The sequence below is a fragment of the Telmatherina bonti genome, assembly GCF_933228915.1.
Source record: "Telmatherina bonti genome assembly, chromosome: 10".
Classification (NCBI taxonomy): Eukaryota; Metazoa; Chordata; class Actinopteri; order Atheriniformes; family Telmatherinidae; genus Telmatherina; species Telmatherina bonti.
This window is the reverse complement of record NC_136628.1, coordinates 30,838,780-30,856,572: the sequence shown is the minus strand read 5'-3', so window position 1 is coordinate 30,856,572 and position 17,793 is coordinate 30,838,780. Positions and strand designations below refer to the sequence as shown.

Sequence of the window (17,793 nt, the reverse complement as noted above, 5' to 3'; positions counted from 1 at the left end):
AACAGGCCAGGTCACAGTCCCAACAACAGACTCCGACACAACTATCGATAACTCATTTTAGCACCTGTGCAAGAATCAAGACAAAGAATACAAAGGGTCAACGAGTAAAAGCCACAAAGGCAGAGTCAAGTGGTGGCGAAAGCGCTCATAATAAACTCCAGACTCAAACGCTGCAGCAGGCATTTACCCGTTAGACGTCATACAACCATAGTTTCCGCAGATGGAAGGAGATCACTGCTGTCATTACCAAGTACATCTGATAAATAACTGATGACTGACACAAAATTACACAAACAAATTTTTATCATTATGTACATCGTTATGGGGATATAAGATGAGCTATATTGGGATATGAGAATTTGGTCATATCGCCCAGCCCTAATAAAAACTCTGAAATCATTTGCAAATGTTTATTTTACAGCTGCAAAATCTTTGAGTGTACATTGAGAACATAGAAATCTTCAAGCTATTTATGTTTTGTTCTGTGGAGTAAAGCCCTCATTCTGGTTAAGCTGGTATAAACCAGGCTAGTTTGCCAAAAAAAAGCACCCAGATTTTGAAAACTGAGCCCAAACCAGTAACAAATACATAAACAGTTAAATAAACCATCACTCCCAGCTGGAATTTAGCTGCGCCTATGACAACTGTGAGAAATGCTGCTTTCTACTAAATGCCAAACGCGGCTTCAGCCCTGTGAAGAAAAAAAAAAGTCCAGCATCCGAGGAATTATTTTTGCAGTGGATCCTGTGTGATAATACAGCAAGAGATTATGGATGCTGTCATGTTGTATATCACTAAGATATGCAGCTGTTTTATACAGTGGAAGAGACTTTATTGACAGAGATTTAATTTTAGGCCATATCACCCAGCTCTAAATACTACCCTGTGCTGTAGCTACAGTAGCGTTCATGAGCACCTATTGCAGTAATATTTTTAGCTGGTTATTAAATGTTGTATTCAATTATTGCATTATGGCCAGATTAAAATGTCACTCCAGGGACATTAGAAGAATATTTTAATTCAGGGAGGAGGCTTCATTTATTCCTTTACTGAGGTCCCATTCTACAGAGTCATGGAAATGATCAGGGTGAGATTCATACGAAGCAAAAGGAACGTTTAAACAGATGTGTCCTTTGTGACGCGATGAATGCATGGAAAATCATAAGTAAACCAAAGCTTACCTGCACATGCATTAATCCTTTACACCTGTGCTTAATTCACGATTGTTCAAAAGCAGCTCTAGGTTAACAAAATGTGATTTAGTTTTTCTGAAGTCTTTGTTTTTAGGTTTGTTTGTTTTTTTTTTAATGTAAATTAATGTATCTTAAACATAATCGTATGTAAATATTAGAGCTGGGCAATATGACCAAAATCTCACATCGCAATATAGCTCATCTTATATCCCCATAACAATATGCAAAACGATATGAAATAGTTTGTGTAATTTTGTGTCAGTCATCAGTTATTTATCAGATCTTCTTCGCAATGGCAGCATTGATGTTCTTCCATCTGTGGGAACTATGGCCATATAGTGTTTCATGGGTAAATGCCTGATGCAGCGCTTAGTATGAGCGCTTTTGCGGCTTTTGCTTGTTGACCTCTGTATTCTTTGTCCTGATTCCTGCGCAGGTGATAAAATGAGTTAGTTTTGTCACAGTCCGTTGTTGGGACTGTGAGCTAGTCTGTTGTCTGTTCCACGTCAGTCTATTTATATCCAATCCACATCCATGCGACAGATTTTTCCCCTCTTAAGTTCATCTGTTTGGGTTGGCTGATCATCTTTTAGTACGATACTCTGCTCTTAAACGCATCTGCTACAGTCTTCCTCCATGTTTGTTTACGTATTGCAGCGTGCATGCTGCTAAAACGCATCGTGACATAAAATACTGAAGTAATGGAGAGAGAGAGAGAGATTTCTCATTTGCTCTCCTATTGGTTGTTTCAGTCATCCCTCAGTGCTGTCTCCAAGTTTCAACTATTTTAACTTTATAGCAGAGCAAATCTACAGCATGCTTGACCTTGAGCTGCACTGATCTGGCGCTGCACATTACCAGTTTGTTCTTGTGTTGCACAGCAGCTCATAGACATAAATGTGTCTGGATGAAGCTCAGCACCCTACATGTCTTATGGACAGATTCCCAAGATATTGCTTCTTCACAGCTGCATCAAGACAGATATGAGGGATTGTGGTTAATATTTTTTGCAGAAAGCCGGGTGTTCAGTCATATATTTGAGTATGAGAAGATTTTTGTGGGTTTTTTTTAGTTTGCAAAACTGTTGTTTTTTTTATTACATGAAACATGCTATCACATTTTTTTTTTTTTATGTACAAGTGCAATAAATTTTCATTTATGTTAAAACTTGTTATGGAAACAGTTTTGTAAGCATGTAATCAGAGTACTTCATCAGCTGCTGATGTGTTGGTTGTTCCATGTAGGCTGGGCAATTATCACCTCATCTCTGAAAACGCTTGAACTTTTGATAAACTGTGTGTTACTTGGTGATATAGATTTAGGGATATGATATCTAGGTGTTAAAAAAAAGGTTTATCAGGTAAAACAGACTTCATGATGATGAATTCCAACTTTCACTAAATGCATGACTTTTGGAGTTAAACACTGTATTTTACAGTGTATTAGATTATCGTCTGCTGCTGTTCAGGCATTGTCTTACACACCCTAAGTTGTTTGAAGATGATTAAGTTTTGTCCTCCAGCATTATAAACAGACGGTGAGGGGAATTTTGACAAGGGGGTGGGGTAAAGCATCTGTTGAAGGAGCCATTTTTATCACCTCATCTCACTGAAATACATCACATATAGTTGGTATGGTGAAAAAGACAAATCAGTAGTTGTGTTGAAAGTGTTATTATTTATTCAATTCAATTCAATTCAATTCAACTTTATTTATATAGCGTCAAATCACGGCAATGCCATCTCAAGACGCTTTACAGACAGAGGGGAAAACATAATGAAGGCCAATTCATAATAGCCTATATAAGGAAACCAACAGATTGAGTTGAGTCCAACTCAATCTCCCATCCTGAGCTCCTTGTTCTTTCTTGTGTTTTTCCCTTTATTTCATATATTTGTATTCGCCTTTATCTGTCTGTTTGATACTGGTTAGGTTGAGAGTCATGTATGTAATGTCCAGATAAGACGGGTTTTATTTGAAAAATGTATATTTACATGCAAATAATTATGCTCAGAACTACTTAAAAATGTATTAATATTCATGGTATTGTTTTTAGAATTAAATGAAAGGTTTTGTGTGGGGAAATGTTAAACACAGCTTGAATATTTTTAAGAACTGTAAAGTAGTATTAAATAAAACTGATTTAAAAAAATTACTTCCAGATAAATCCCTGCTTTTGTTGTAACAGTTTTACTATAATAATAATAATAAAATGGTAAGTTGCATCTTTTTTTCCATGGTTTTTGTGTTATATTGTGGTGATCAGCACACCAGTCTTCTTTACCTTGTCAATGTTTTTTTTTTTTTTTTTTTAGTTTTTCATTCAGTCTTTTATTTCTTTTCTTTTTTAAAGATTAATCTGAGTTAATTCCACACTACAAAACTTTTGTGATTACATTTTGGGGTGATCAAGATTTTTTTTGTTTTTAAAGGATTCTTACTTATAAAGAGAAAGGGATAATTTTGGAATTAGAGTTTCTAACTCAAAAATAATGCCCTTAATAATTAGCAAGAAAAACGGACAATGGCTTGGCGGAGTTCTCTCTCTCTGGGTGCTTCTTGTTATGCCTTGCATTTTTCTCCCAACGCTAAGAGGGCCCTACTATCCCACAAGAAAGACAACAGGAAATATGTCTGAAGTGAGTGGATTTGTGCCGAAGCTTTGAAATCTGGATCAGGTGCTGTCTAACGTCCACTTTAACTGAGATTTGCCTTTGCAATTTGCTTGTCATACGTCTTTAAATTTCAATTTTAAAACAATCATTTAGCAGTATTGCGCATTGTGACGTAAATAGTTTTTATGCAGCACTTTACAAACAGGTGTTCAAAACTGTGACTGTTTGACAACACCCCATCCTTTATAACATAATCTTTTCTCCACCTCTGATGGTCTTACTCCTGGGATCTCCTGTTAGGTATATAGATGTGATGACCAGCACATCTGCCACTGTTGGGTATAGAGCAGGCACAGGGCCCAAACCATAGCAAGGTCAGCTCGCCACAACAGACATTTAATTACTGTAGTGCATCTCGCCGCCATGTGAGGAAATCGGCAGCTGGCCCAGTTGCCCTCCAGAGAGATGAGATTGAACTGAAAATAGCTCTGTGACTTGCTGGTTTATGATGGTCAGAATGCATATTACCACACAACCTTAATGACAAGTGCTGCTGTTTTAATAAGTAGGCACACAGGGGTAGCAAGGCTGTAGCTTTTTCCTGGTAAGTTTCATAGGAACCAGCTGTTAAGTGTCTTAATGGACTCCATGTATAATTCATGGGCCCGCACAGAGCTGTTTGGGTGACTGGCTTTCTCTGAGAGGCTAATAATTAGAAGAAGAGTAAATCCGCCACACAGACGCATACAGCAACTGTTTTCCCTCACAAGGTGTACAGCAGCACTGCCTTTTTATTGAATCACTCAGAGATAAAACATTTTTCTGACAAAAAATAAAAAGGATGATTCATCTGCGATAGCTAGAGCTATAACAGACCTCAGTTCTTGAGCTGTAGATAAATGACCTGTGAGCATATAAGAAGATCCTCTGTCTGCCTTCAATGTCACCTGGTGTTTTTCTACCTTATACCACCCAGACAGCAGAGGTGTAATGCAATTACTGTGTTAGTCAGCCTGTTATTTGCTTTCCACTTGAGATAATTCAGATTGTTGGATAATGGGTTAGCATTGTTGACTTCTACGTATTGGATGAGGGCTTAGAGTCCTGGAGTATTTCAAAGCTCAATGTTTCCATAGGGGCCTCACAGTTGAAAGTAAGTAAAACCTGATATTGTTTGAACCCCTAGGACGAAAATGGTGAGTGTATGTTCCTAGAAACTAGTTTCATTGTTGCTCCATTAGTAATGTTAGTGGGTGAAAAGTCTTTGAATGGTGCTTAAATCACTTTCAGTGAGATTATCTGCTTGTCAGCCTGATCCAAAATGTACTATAAGCAGTGTTTGGCTGACTGTCTAGACCTTTTTAGATGTCATTAGAGCCATCAGGGAGTTGGCTGGTATGGCAGGTTTCAGGCAAAAGCACTTGACGACAGGGACGACACACTCAACCATTTGACCTTGCACAATCTTTGCAACCAGGTGCCAGGTTTCTGTTGACATTATTTTCTCACCTCAGGCTCGATTAAAAAGATACTGTTTGTCCAGAGAGAAAATGTCCATTTCCTTTCTTGGCAATATAATACAGGTTTGCAACAGGAACATTTTTGTTGTAGCAGTGAATATTTTGATCATACCACAGCCACACTTGGCTATTTCTTTTCTCTACATTTTGTTTACTGATTGTAGCAGGCTCTTTAAAATTCCTATGTCTGCTTTAGAACAAAGGATTTCCAGGAAAACATTGAAGCAACATAATCAAGTGCAATTATGTCACATTGAAGTCATCATTCTGTTGCTTTAAGTGCTGTTTTATGTTACTGCTGAAGCAAACTCAACATTTGAGGTGCCACTTCCAATTAAAAACAATCAAAGGCGAAACAGAGAGGGTGCTTTAATGCGGCGCAACTACAAGGAGCAAGATGTGTTGTCATGAAAAAACAAGGTCTCTTTAGGCTTTGAAGCTTTCTAGGTTTTAGGATGGTTATAGGATTTTGTAAATATTTTACAGCAAACCAATCTTGTTTGGATGCATTGTAAACATGCACAGGCCGTTACTCTTTTAATTTGGACAAGTCAAATGTTTAGAAGGCTTCCTGTAGTTTTAAACACTTACTTGCTGTTGCCATGGTAATGATACTTGTACCTAAAGCAGTTGGTTAGAAATCTTCAGACATGTAGCTCTGAGTTTGTTGTTCCCCCCCCCCCTTTTTTTTTTTTTTTTTTTTTGCAGATACTGAGAAATACCTCACCATTATATATGTACGACAATGTTGTAAATTATGCAGCATTTGTCTGATAGATCTTGTTGATTTGCCCTTTGTACACATCTTCATCATAAATTGAAATAAATTATAACAGAGGCGTACACATTTACATATAACTTACACAGTTATGCACCTTATTGTATCTTATGTGACAACTTCACCCCTCTGGGTGCAAAGTAGCACAGTTACTACTCTTTGAATCTGAGTCAATTTCATAGTCCAGAGTTAAGCATAGTGTTGGAGTAACTTATATGTTGACATGAAAGGTCTGTAATGTTCAGTAAAGGAGCTTTTGTGGCATTTATAGCAATTGGATCTTTAAAGTTCTTTCTTGGGTTGTTGAAATGGATCTAATGAGCCCATCAGGGTCAAAGTAAGACTGTTCAGCTGTGTGTTGTTGCAAGTTAACGCCTTGTATCTTGAATCCCTCAAATCTAAGCTCTGCGACTTTAATGGGCTTACAGCATTTATCTCTGGTGTCCAGACTCGCCGCTTCTCTTTGACTTTGCCTAGCTTCATCTTATGCACAGTTAAAGATCAAAACACAGAGATTAAAAGGCATCATACTATGTCATGAGCAAAATACGGGACTTCTTTTGTGCAGGATAACTCAACTAGTGCTGCAAAGTTATTTTTAACTTTCCCATTCGTGTCTTGTCACTTAACGTTTTATGTCGACAAGCCCGGTCGTTTTGAGCTCTCTCTTCATGTTGAGGCTGAGAGTGCAAGCTGGAGGCATGAATAAAACCCAGCAGTCTTAGTCAAGCTGTAACAACATCTGACAGTTTTTGCCTACAGCTTCCTACAGAGCTCTTCACTCAGGTGCGTTTACTACACCTGGCTTCAAGAACCTCAGAGTGAAGACAAAACTCCAGCCTTGAAATATCTTTGTTTCACTGCCTGTGCAGAGTAAAAAAAAAAAAAAGGTTATCCATCTTGTTATCTTTTAACAGCAGCCTTATCTCAATGTCCTGGTGCGGTGTCTCCGTCACACAGAGGACAGGAAGGGACTGTCTGTGTTTTTACACTTCCACAAAGACCTCATTCTGCCTGCCCTCAGTGCTTTGGACAGGATGAGCAGGGTTTAGAAACAAGAGATGTTTTAAATGCATTTAAAAGGAATTGACGTTTCAGCAGTTATTACAAAGTACTTTGTCAACATCCCACTTTTGTTTGCGTCCTCAGGCAGATTTCAGAAGCAATCAAATATATTTTTTCAATGAAATGTGCCATGTTGGACCCATTCCTATTGATGGCCCCCTGGAATACAGAGCTGTATTTTCAGCTAATGTCCAAAAGTCTACCATCATGCTGTGTCCTTCGGGCAGGAGGCCTAATTTTAGACTAGAACCTAGAGGAAATGGCATGAGCAAAGCAGACTCATGGACTGCCTCCTGGCCAGTACGGCCAATAGCCTTACATGCCTCTCCACAACATGGAAAATAGGTTACTATGTAAATAAAGCATAGGCAGAGGTGATGAATATAGATGGTGGCCTTATCCATTCGACAGAAAGTCAAGCCCAGGTATTCACATTCTTTTGGTTTGTTTTTAATCATTAACGTGAGTAAAAACAGTTTAAAAGAGATAAAAACAATACTAAGACAAATACTTGTCCCTAAAATGTAAGAACAAAAATGCTGGAGTCAGATACCATGTTGGTGCAAGCATACATGGCCAATCTGCATCTTCCCTGGATGCCATAATTTGCCAAACTTGCAGTGTTCTTGCAGAGAATAATTGAGAACAAGATAAATTGGATTCATTTAGTTTGAAGCTGAAATATGGCACCACCGCAGACCTGCCAACATATTAGCAGAGCCAGCAGCACACCAACTGCGAGAAGCAACGTTTCTGGAGCAAGTCGCTGCACTTGTCAGTGGACGCTCTGCACAAATCTTGTGTAGTGCTGCACTGACACAACACTTGGTTCATTATTAACTACTTTTGTAATTTTTTTTACAAGAGATTACATGGACAACCAGTTGAAATAACCAATGAGGCCTTGTGTTTCACAATTAACTGTTTGTGACTTATTTCACGGCTGAAGTTGGCGCGTGTTTGGGACTTTACATCCTGTAATCTAGCCAAACCATTAGAATATAATATATCCCCATTCCCACCAAAGGTGGCGCTGCAAAAGAGAGGACAAGACCTGCGTGAAGAAGAAAGGGTTTGACCGAGACCTGCGTTTGCAGGAGGACTGAGTTAGTTTCTTTGATCCAAAATCATTTGGTGCATTTACATTTCCCCAAGAATAGTAGACTTTCTGAGCAACCAGAGTAGGATTCGAATGAAAAAGGCTGATGCGAATATGCCTTTAGTCAGACTTCAGACAGAATCAGGTTATAAGAAAACATACCTGATGAAATTACTTATTTATTCATTGATTATCTGAGGAAAAAGAAAGAAATAACGAGGACTTTGGTTAGTCTAAAGGTTGTTTTTAAAAGTGGTTTGACTAAGTTATAAAATATGTTGAGCTCTGTCTGAAGCAACAAGGGAGGAAATCAGGAATTCACTTGGAACCATTTGTGTTTGAATTCTTGATATTTTACTCACCTCTGAGCTATCCAGCATGTGGATGGACTCCTTAATCCTTTTAGTGAGTTGGCAGTGATTCATGAGAGTCTTTATGTCTCCATAGGTGTTTTCTTAACATAAATTTTATGTATGCAGCTGTGTTTTCTAAGCACATTTGAAGCTGAATAAAAGCAACACCTCAGTCGACTTGGCCAACACAGTGAAGTTATTAGTATTACAGATTTATTTCAGTTAGTATGAGAAAGTAGTTTATCACAAAGAATAACAATTCAGACTCTTTATTTTCAATCCCCACGAACATTGTTTAAACATTCAGCCCCCCCTTTGACCAAGGAGATCGAATTTCCAGAGCTCAACAAATTTTATATCGTGAGGTTGCTTTCTTTTCGGAGCCTCTGAGTTTTTGTGAAATTGCCAGAAGAATTTATCTTTTTCAAGAGAAATGTTCTGTGATGGTTCACACTTTGCTGATTTAAGCTTGCTGCTTGAGTGTTCACCTTACCGACACAAGGATTGCCCCAAGAAAAACTTTTTTGCACTCGTGAGATTTATAAAACTCATACAGGACATTCAGTCCACTCAGTCTGAATAAAGTAGCTGCACTAGTGTCTCCATGTCTGATCAGCAAAGTTGATCCCAGCTGGCATTGTACCCTGAGGCCCAGGCAAAGGTTGGGGTGCCGATAGGAGCCTGCCTTGTATCAGACACTTTATTTGTTTTGGGGGCTGGGGTGGATAGGATAGGTATTAGCATGGCTACCTCCCTGTTGTTCATAGAAACTCCTGTGTCAGGACGGAGACGCCCCGTGGCTATACCCCACTGAGACATGTGGTTTTCATTCTTCTGGTTCACAGTAAGCTGCTGTAAGCTTAGAAGGCAAATACTTGCATTTAATAGACATTGTTTCTTTTAATGGCCTTACCCAGTCCTCGTTTAAGTATTTAATGAAAAACAACAAGATGTTAAATCATGTTTATCTTTTCTAACTCGGACATACATTTTGTTAATTGACCAAAGACTAACGATTGATCTGAAAAGCTTGGCAGCAGAACCACACAACCATTTCATGCTTTTATGAGACTCTGGGATGTTTGTATTTGTATTTAGTCATGCAGCATACTTTCATGTGTTCACTAATCACATGCAGAGGACTGTTTTTGTTTTTTGTTTTTTTGCTTGCAAAATAAGAGCAACACGGTTCTCTCATTACCCCGCTGGCATGTTTGACTATTAAACAAAACTCTTTCTGTCTGACATCTTTGTCAGCAAATAGGCATTTTTTTAAAAACAGCTATTTTATTGTCCCCATAAAGCACCTTATATTTGTTATCAGTACTTTTTTAAATTCTTTTTTCTACTTAACAATATTGGTATGTTAGCTATTGTTTCCCCTGAGGATGTTATCAGCTATCTGTGTGCTGCTTCTTGCACTGGCGTCCTGCCTATCTGCTTTACGGCATAACCAGCCCCCACATTGTCACCAGCTCAGTCTGTCCCTGGGCTTCAACAAATTCTCAAGGACAGAGGCCTTTTTTATGTGTGTGCGCTTCCACAGGTCTCTGAGATACTATAGATGCTTTGCATTGTTATCATACTCTTCAGGGGGCTTCAGATAAATTAGCTCAGCTTTTCCAGGGATGGAGGTGGCAGAGGGAGGAAGGGATGTGTAATTAGAAAACGTCACTTTTATTGGGTTGAGTGGAGCTGCAGAACAATTCATGGTGGTAGAGATGTAAGACAAGGAGCAGCTGTTTAAATCCAGCGTACCGCAGCTTATAAAATGCTAATTCGATCACTTTTACAAAGACATACTAATTCCAAGGCCAGCACTGAAGAATCCCTGTGATGAAGACTTAATCGTTCATTATGGAATAAATTGGAGAAAATTTGTCCTTCCTGCACTTCCCTCTCTTCGTAATCCTTGTTACCAGTTCCTGATTTCCTCTTGCTGAAGATTTAAGCAACATAATAAGATTGCGAATTCATTAGTGTTATTAATATTTAATTCAAATGTTTGCATTTATTAAATCTCAGGCTAATTGATAATCCCAGGTTTTTATGAGTGAAGCAATAAAATCAAAGTTACGGGACTTGTCATCAGTTTAAGCTTTGGACATTCACAGATGTTGTATGATCCGCATCTCTTACAGGCTTCTTTAACAGCTGTCAAATGCTCAGACGGCCGTTGAAAGTGTCTGTCATTCATCACCCTTTCATCGTTTAACATTCATTTATGTCAAAACAGCCTGTAGGTCATCTGCACTGGGATTAATGACAGCTCTCTGTGGCAAATGGAAGCTTTCTGGCTGCATTACAACACAATCAGGGCGGTTCAACAGTCACAGCCCTCTGCTACAGTACATAAACCACAGCCAGACTCATTTTCAGAGCACCCACATTGCTTCAAATTAAATAGTTCCAACGAGAGCACTGGGGCACGTATTCAGAGCCTCCTTTTAGAGTACAGCTAAGTTAAGATGGTATCCTCTGTTATCCCTGAAATAACTTATGTTTCTCTGTATGGTTGCAGTGATTCGCTTCTCTTTGTATTGTTAGCCGATTGTCTTGGTCGGGCTCAGGAATTAACAAATTAAACAGGCTTTAGAGTCAATGTAATGAATCTATAATGTATAATATAATCATTACATACTCTTTATAAGCTCAATGTTTGTGCTTTTCTTTTCTTCTGTTGCAATACTTCTGCATTTCATACTCCTTGTTTTATTTGGTTTTCAAATAACTCATATGATTGAATATTACATTTGCAGTGTAATGAAAAGAAAATGGAAATTCATATCTGCCCGTTTTATTGTTTAATCTACTGCTTTCTTTCTCATACTTTATTTGTTTTGAGTTGTTTGGCTGAAATGTGTAAAAGTTGAATAAAATGCTTACCCTCAGCTGTCACTGCTGCTGAATCTTGCATTCGTCGAAACGTGTGGCATAAGTGGATTAAAGATATGCAAACCTTGGAGAAGGGTAAATAGGAGTAAGTCCTAGTGAAACGTAATTCGCCTCTTTCACCTAGCCAAGCTTTTTTTGTCACTGTTGTTTCCTTCTGAGCCTGAAATAGCTGCCGGCTTTATCTCTTCGTGGTAGGACTTGGCGTTCCAGGGTTCAGAAGAAGCTTATGATCTGCTGTGGTTCCTGCCAAGACTCTGAGGGTCTTGAGCTTGGGTCAAAGGAGGTTAGCTTGTCAAACTGTCTCTTGGTTTCAAGGTTTTATTGCTGTCTGTTGAAGCTACTCCCTGTAACATACAGCTTAGCCTAGCATCTGTCTAAAAGACCTCTGACAAAACACTTCAGTGGAAACTGTATCCATGCCCTGAAATCTTTGTGTACACTGAGAAACTAATCTTTCCTGGCTACACAGATAACTCATCCATGCCAAACATTTTACCGCTTATTTACTGAATATCCATATCTGCATGTTTCATTCACTGATAAGGAAAATTAATTTGTGCTCCAGAAAATCCAAATTAGGTTGGAGGTCATCCAGTTAAACCAGGATAACGCTACATGTTTTGGGCATTGTGCTACTCATTGCAACCTAAACGTTACTTAGACAATGATGGAAATGGTGGAAAAGCATTTGGCGGACTCCGTCCACACTGTTCATACTGAAACACATTTGCACAATTTCAACCAATCGATTTCACTTTCAGCCTATGTTTAACTTTTACTGGTTCATATCAGAAACGAGTTTTTAGTTTTTGGTATAAATTGAAGCCTAAATAACATTTTGAACATGGCACAGTGAAATGTTTTAGGAGGAGTCTTTTCAATGCAGCTAAACACTGATGAAGCAGAGGGAACCTGTTATTCCTGGTGTTTCAGCTGGGAAAATGGATCCAGAAAGTAAATGTATATTAGACCTTTTAAATTGAGCGTGATGACACAGAAAAACTTTTGCAGAAATAAACACCCAGCACAGACGTGTGCCAAACAAATATTTACTGCAAATGCTGCTGAGCCAAAGTTGTCACTGGATTCGGCACAGCTGTAAAAATGCGTTGAAGTACGAAGACATGTATGAAACTTATCAGCAACCTCCCCATACTAAGGTAAAAGTGAAAGAGCCAGAGGACGTTTGAGTCTCATGTTACTCTCAGACAAGCTTTTCTAGAGGTACTGACTACCAAAAAGAGAGAAAAAAGTGGTGGATCAATCTATACAGCCAAAAACATGGTTTTTCTTAGTGCCGTGAGGAAGATTAACTTAGTTATACGATTAAAACACTTTGGACATTAAAGTGTTTTTGCCTTGGCTCTTCTAACCCAACCTACTTCAGTAATTTTTCTTTGTCAGTGGAAAATGTGGTTCACAACAAGTCATACATGGGAAAAAATACAGTGAAATCAACATAAACATGCATCTTTTGATCATACCTAACAATAATTTGTACATGGTGTTGAGCTAATAAAATTAAATAGATTTTATGTCTCCGATTGGCCTTCTGGAACATTAAAGTTTATCCACATCAAGCCAAGTGAACTTTTTCTCAATAAGTATAGCTTCCTCTTCTAGTTTGCCATCTAAGGACACACAGGCAAGTAGGTCCTTCTTAAATTTTGTTCTCACTTTTAGTAAATTAAAATAAAGCGAGGAATGCATTCAAGCAAGGCCAAGAAAAGTGATGATCTGCTTCCCAGTGGAAGTGTGGCATTTCCACAGTTCAGATCCATCATAGGGTGGTAATTTCCTGTTTCAGAAGATCGATATGGTGGTGATTAGTCTGTGAAACAGTAGATGATGTAACAATGGCTACATCTATCTGTGTTTTATAGTCTATGAACAAAAATGGTCAATTAACAGAGACTCAACCTCACTGGGAGTGTTTTCAAGTTAACATTACTGACGTTAATCTACATAAATAAATAAATCTGCTTCATTTACATTGAAAATCTAGGAAGATTGCTCAGAGTTGGAGGAAATAATTGAACACATGAAATCATTGTGCCTGACTATATTTATTTATTTTCAAACGGTTAGCATGTCTATACACTAAAAAGTATCACTCATTAATTTTATGATTGGTTTGAGGATTTATCAGCTTAACATGCCGAAAGTGTGAAATGATTTCTCATCAAACCGAGCCGGAGTTTACATTGTTCACATAGTTTGAGGGCCTGCTGACTTTGAAGAAGGCTTTAGAAGTTTTTAACTTCCCTTTTCACAAATCCTCCCTCTGTGTCCTCCTACTTAACCTCTTTCTCATGCTCTTTACCTCCATCACCGTCTATCTGCCTCTTTCTTTCTCTCTCTGTCTTGCCGTCTCTTAAGCACCGCAGCAACCTTCTCTGAGGGATTGGTTGCCAGGAGACAGGATTCACTCCCTATTGTATGCCAACAAAGGTGGAGGGGATGGGTGGCAGGGTTACAATCAGCAGGACCGCAGAGACTTGGAGGCCAGGGGGGGCTTGCACTCCACAATCGTGACTGTGTTAATGGACAGAAGGGCTGGAACTGGCAGGAAGGGACATGGGAGGTGGTGATTGAGTGAATGAGACGCTGGCAGTCGGGTGTTAGGCGGGGCACGCTGACACCCTGAATTCCTTTAAGTCATTCCAAGTCTCCCAGTAACCATGCTGGGTTTGCTGTGTCACAGTGAAGGAAACGAGAGGCTCACAGAGACTCAGACAGTTATAAATAGTTATTAACATAGACTTTTAATTAGCCAATGTGCCCTTTACTCACTGCTCCGCTTCAACTATACAAACATTAATATGAGAAAACACACACACACAGACATGCATCTTAATTCAGCTCTAAGCTCCAGGAAAATAAACGTGTGTCTGGTGTGCATGCATGGCTGCGTTTACTAGCACGCCATTTGTCATTTTTTTATAGTTCTCCTTGAACTGTAATGATGGTCCTTCTTATCAGTCGATTATATTCATTTCAAGAAAGAAGGCCAGTTTACTTTAGCCCTGGTGCCATTATTCTAAATAAAGCCTGCTGCTCACCCTATAGAAGCAAATGATTACATGCAGCACTCTCACACTGCTGCAGTAAGATCATTTCTGTTCCACCCTCCATAGTTCACACAGTATGTGCTGACTGCTCTGAGTTACTGATTATCACTGTGAGCTGTTTCTTTCTTTTTTTTTTTTTTTCCTTTCAAGCATACCATTGAGGTTGTTTGTTTTTATCAACAGTGGAGAGAGATAAGTTTACAGGTCTGTAAAGCTGTCAGTATTCTTTCCCTGGTTAGATATGGTTACGTAGTTTCTTTGCTAGGTTGTTGCCCTTTAAAGTTTATGAGAATATTTCCTGTATTAACTTAAATGTGTGTTGTCGTTTAAAGATGTTTTAACCCTTAAAACATCAGGCATTGATCTACTTGAGCTTACTTGCCCACCTCTACGAGGGCTAGCTCTTGGATTGTGGATTTACTTTACTGGACTGGTGTCTTTATTCAAAAGATTTCATTTTATGTAATTTGTCTGGATCTGTCATTAAGGGAGCTAAAGGAAAAAAAATTATAGTTTTTATCAAGACAAAAGTCATTGCGGCTGTGTGGATTTTAATGTTATGAAAAATAACACAAAAACTTCCCCATTTTGTATCGGTTACTAAATTCTTGTGCACAGAAATGCATCACATTACATTTTTCCAGTTTAGTACTGCCTACTTCATTTTAACAAGACGGGTAAAGAGTCAAAGATTTGTATAGGAGCCAGTGGCATAAAGTTAGAGGAAATTAGTGTTTAATGCTAAATTCACTGTTTAATACTTAAGCAGTATTATTTACCATGCATTTCCTCTACTTCAGTTTACAGATTTAATAAATTCATATCATTACCGAGGTGAAAATGCGTGATGCTTTTGATTGAAATTCAACTTTAGATAGCAGCCCCAGTGTAGCTTATTTGTTACGTCGTGATGTTTTTGGATCTACTGTCACATAAGTACTCGGCTTCTCAGCTGTATAAGCAAGCATATCAGTTTGTCCATTGATGGGATGACATCCTGAAGCAGCACCTTTTCCTATTTTTGTACCGCTGAGTTAAAAAGCCGTCAAGCTGCACTGTAATTTAAACAAATGGTGCCAGAAGTCTTGGAGGTCTGTCATTGATTTAACAGATATATCTGACAGTGTCCTTTATTACCTGTAAGATATCACTCTGGCTGTTCCAGCTGGATACTTTCTTTACCTCTTGGAATACAATTTTCTCTCCTTTCAAAGCAACTGTGAATAATGCGCAGGCGTCACTAAACGCGTGATGAATTGACACAGCTTTCCCTCATACAGATGACAAGCTGAATATCTGTTTTGACAGTGATAGGCACATATCTCTCTTTTCTCCATTTTGCTCCCTGTTTCTCCTGCTCCTGCTGAAGGCGATGGATCGCTCCCGTCAAGGGCGTCTGTCAGAATCTGTGGGCTCAAACGACCAGCTGCTGCACCAGCGGCTGGTAATGAAACCATGCTTGTGCTTTGCTACAATATTAAATGCTTACAGGCTTTAAGCTTCAACACCAGTGGATGTGACTGAGATTCACACACTCCGCGTGGATGATCCCCTGTGGTGTATCCCATTTGGTTATCTAGCAAAGCTCAGAAGCGGAGTGAGTTCGAGGCTGACATGAAATTGACAGGAACCTCAACCTGCAACTTAAACCTCCTGTAAGGGACAGGCTTAGAAATTTGATCTGTAAAGTCATTTAAATCAATATGTCAGAATTTTTACAAAACCATGACAACCAACTTAGCATTAGATCTTGCTCTGTTGTCACATTGATTGAAATATATCAGATGGATGTATAAATAACGTAAACAAGTATCATTTCTCTCGGTGGAACAGCAGGAGGGGCTGGCTGCAGTCACAGTACCATGCATAGATATTACACATTTGCTTATACTCCCTGGTGTTTCCATGGATCTTTGTGCTCTTTTAATTTGTTTCTTTATAGAAAACTCATCAGCACACGGAAAAAAAACCCTCAATGAAACAAAGGAGACTGACGTTTCTGTTAACAAAAGCATTTACAGTTGTGTGTTTTGGCTTCTGTTTCCCAGTTATTCCCACACATTCAAGTCAGCGGCATCTGTCGACGTTGAATCACCTGAAAGAAATCAGATGTAGCTAAGGCAAATGCCGTGACCCCGTTAACCATGTTTCACTTGGTTAACGGGGTCTTTTTGTTGGCGGCAGATAATTTTCACTAAGCTCTGTGTGCCATTTAAACAGTGGTTTTATCTATTTTAAGTGTTTTTCAGCAGCAATGATTTTTATTTTTTAATTTGTTTGATATTCTGCCCCCGCTTGTTGGTTGGAAGGTGGCAGCTGTCAGAAGGATTTTAACACATTAAAGCGGTGTGTGACAACTCCATTCACCATGGACTGTATTCCTGTCAGAGCTTAAATATCTTACTGAATACAAAATCTTGACCTAGTTGATGTAACTAGAATATATGTTTTATTGTCCTAATAATAAATGTGAAGGAGTCTCTTACTGTTTTGTGATTGGCCACAGTGGGTCTTTCTTTCACATCTTTCAGTTAAGCTGTCTTCTACAAGCATTTGTTGGGTTTTCTTTTCATGTCACTTGCGTTATCCGTGTCTTGTTAGACAGCTAGATGTATTTATTTAGTGAGATTCACAGAATTGAAGTGTTTTACGGCTGGCTAAATGACATCATAACCGAATAATCAAATCAGAGGTTTGAACTCTTAGCAGCAGACATTTCTAAAAAGATCTGATTTGTGTCGAGATGAAACAAAATAGGAAAAATTTATGTCTGATATTTTCAGTTAAAGTGAATATTTTAGTAAATTTGAAATTATGGCATATTTTTATTCAAAATGCGACTTCACTGAGGCTTTCTCTTAAGAGTTTGCATCTCCCCCTTTGCCGATGTTTTTTTTTTTTCATTTTATTTTTTTTATTTTTATGTTTTGGTGTCTCTGCATTGTTTCTTTTAGAAATACTTTAGTGAATAACTTAATCTAAAGTGACTGAAAATGTGAGTAACTAAGATCCAAAGAATGTATCCCACTTCTTGCCCACTGTCAACTAAAGTAGACTCCTTCCCTGATGATTTTTCCTGTAAGTTTTGATTTGCACCAGTCTGCTGACTGTTTGCATATAACTGCGCAGACTGAGCACCGATTATACACTTTCCAGAATAAACTTCCCCATTCAGTAAACAAACACCAGACAAACTAAACAAGG

The 17,793-nt window shown here is 38.6% G+C and overlaps 1 protein-coding gene across 1 annotated transcript in view; it reads left to right on the top strand.

Moving 5' to 3' along the window:
- The window catches only part of cxadr (CXADR Ig-like cell adhesion molecule), a 42,014-nt gene that overhangs the window by 8,606 nt on the left and 15,615 nt on the right, over window positions 1–17,793 (top strand). The window lies entirely within an intron of this gene.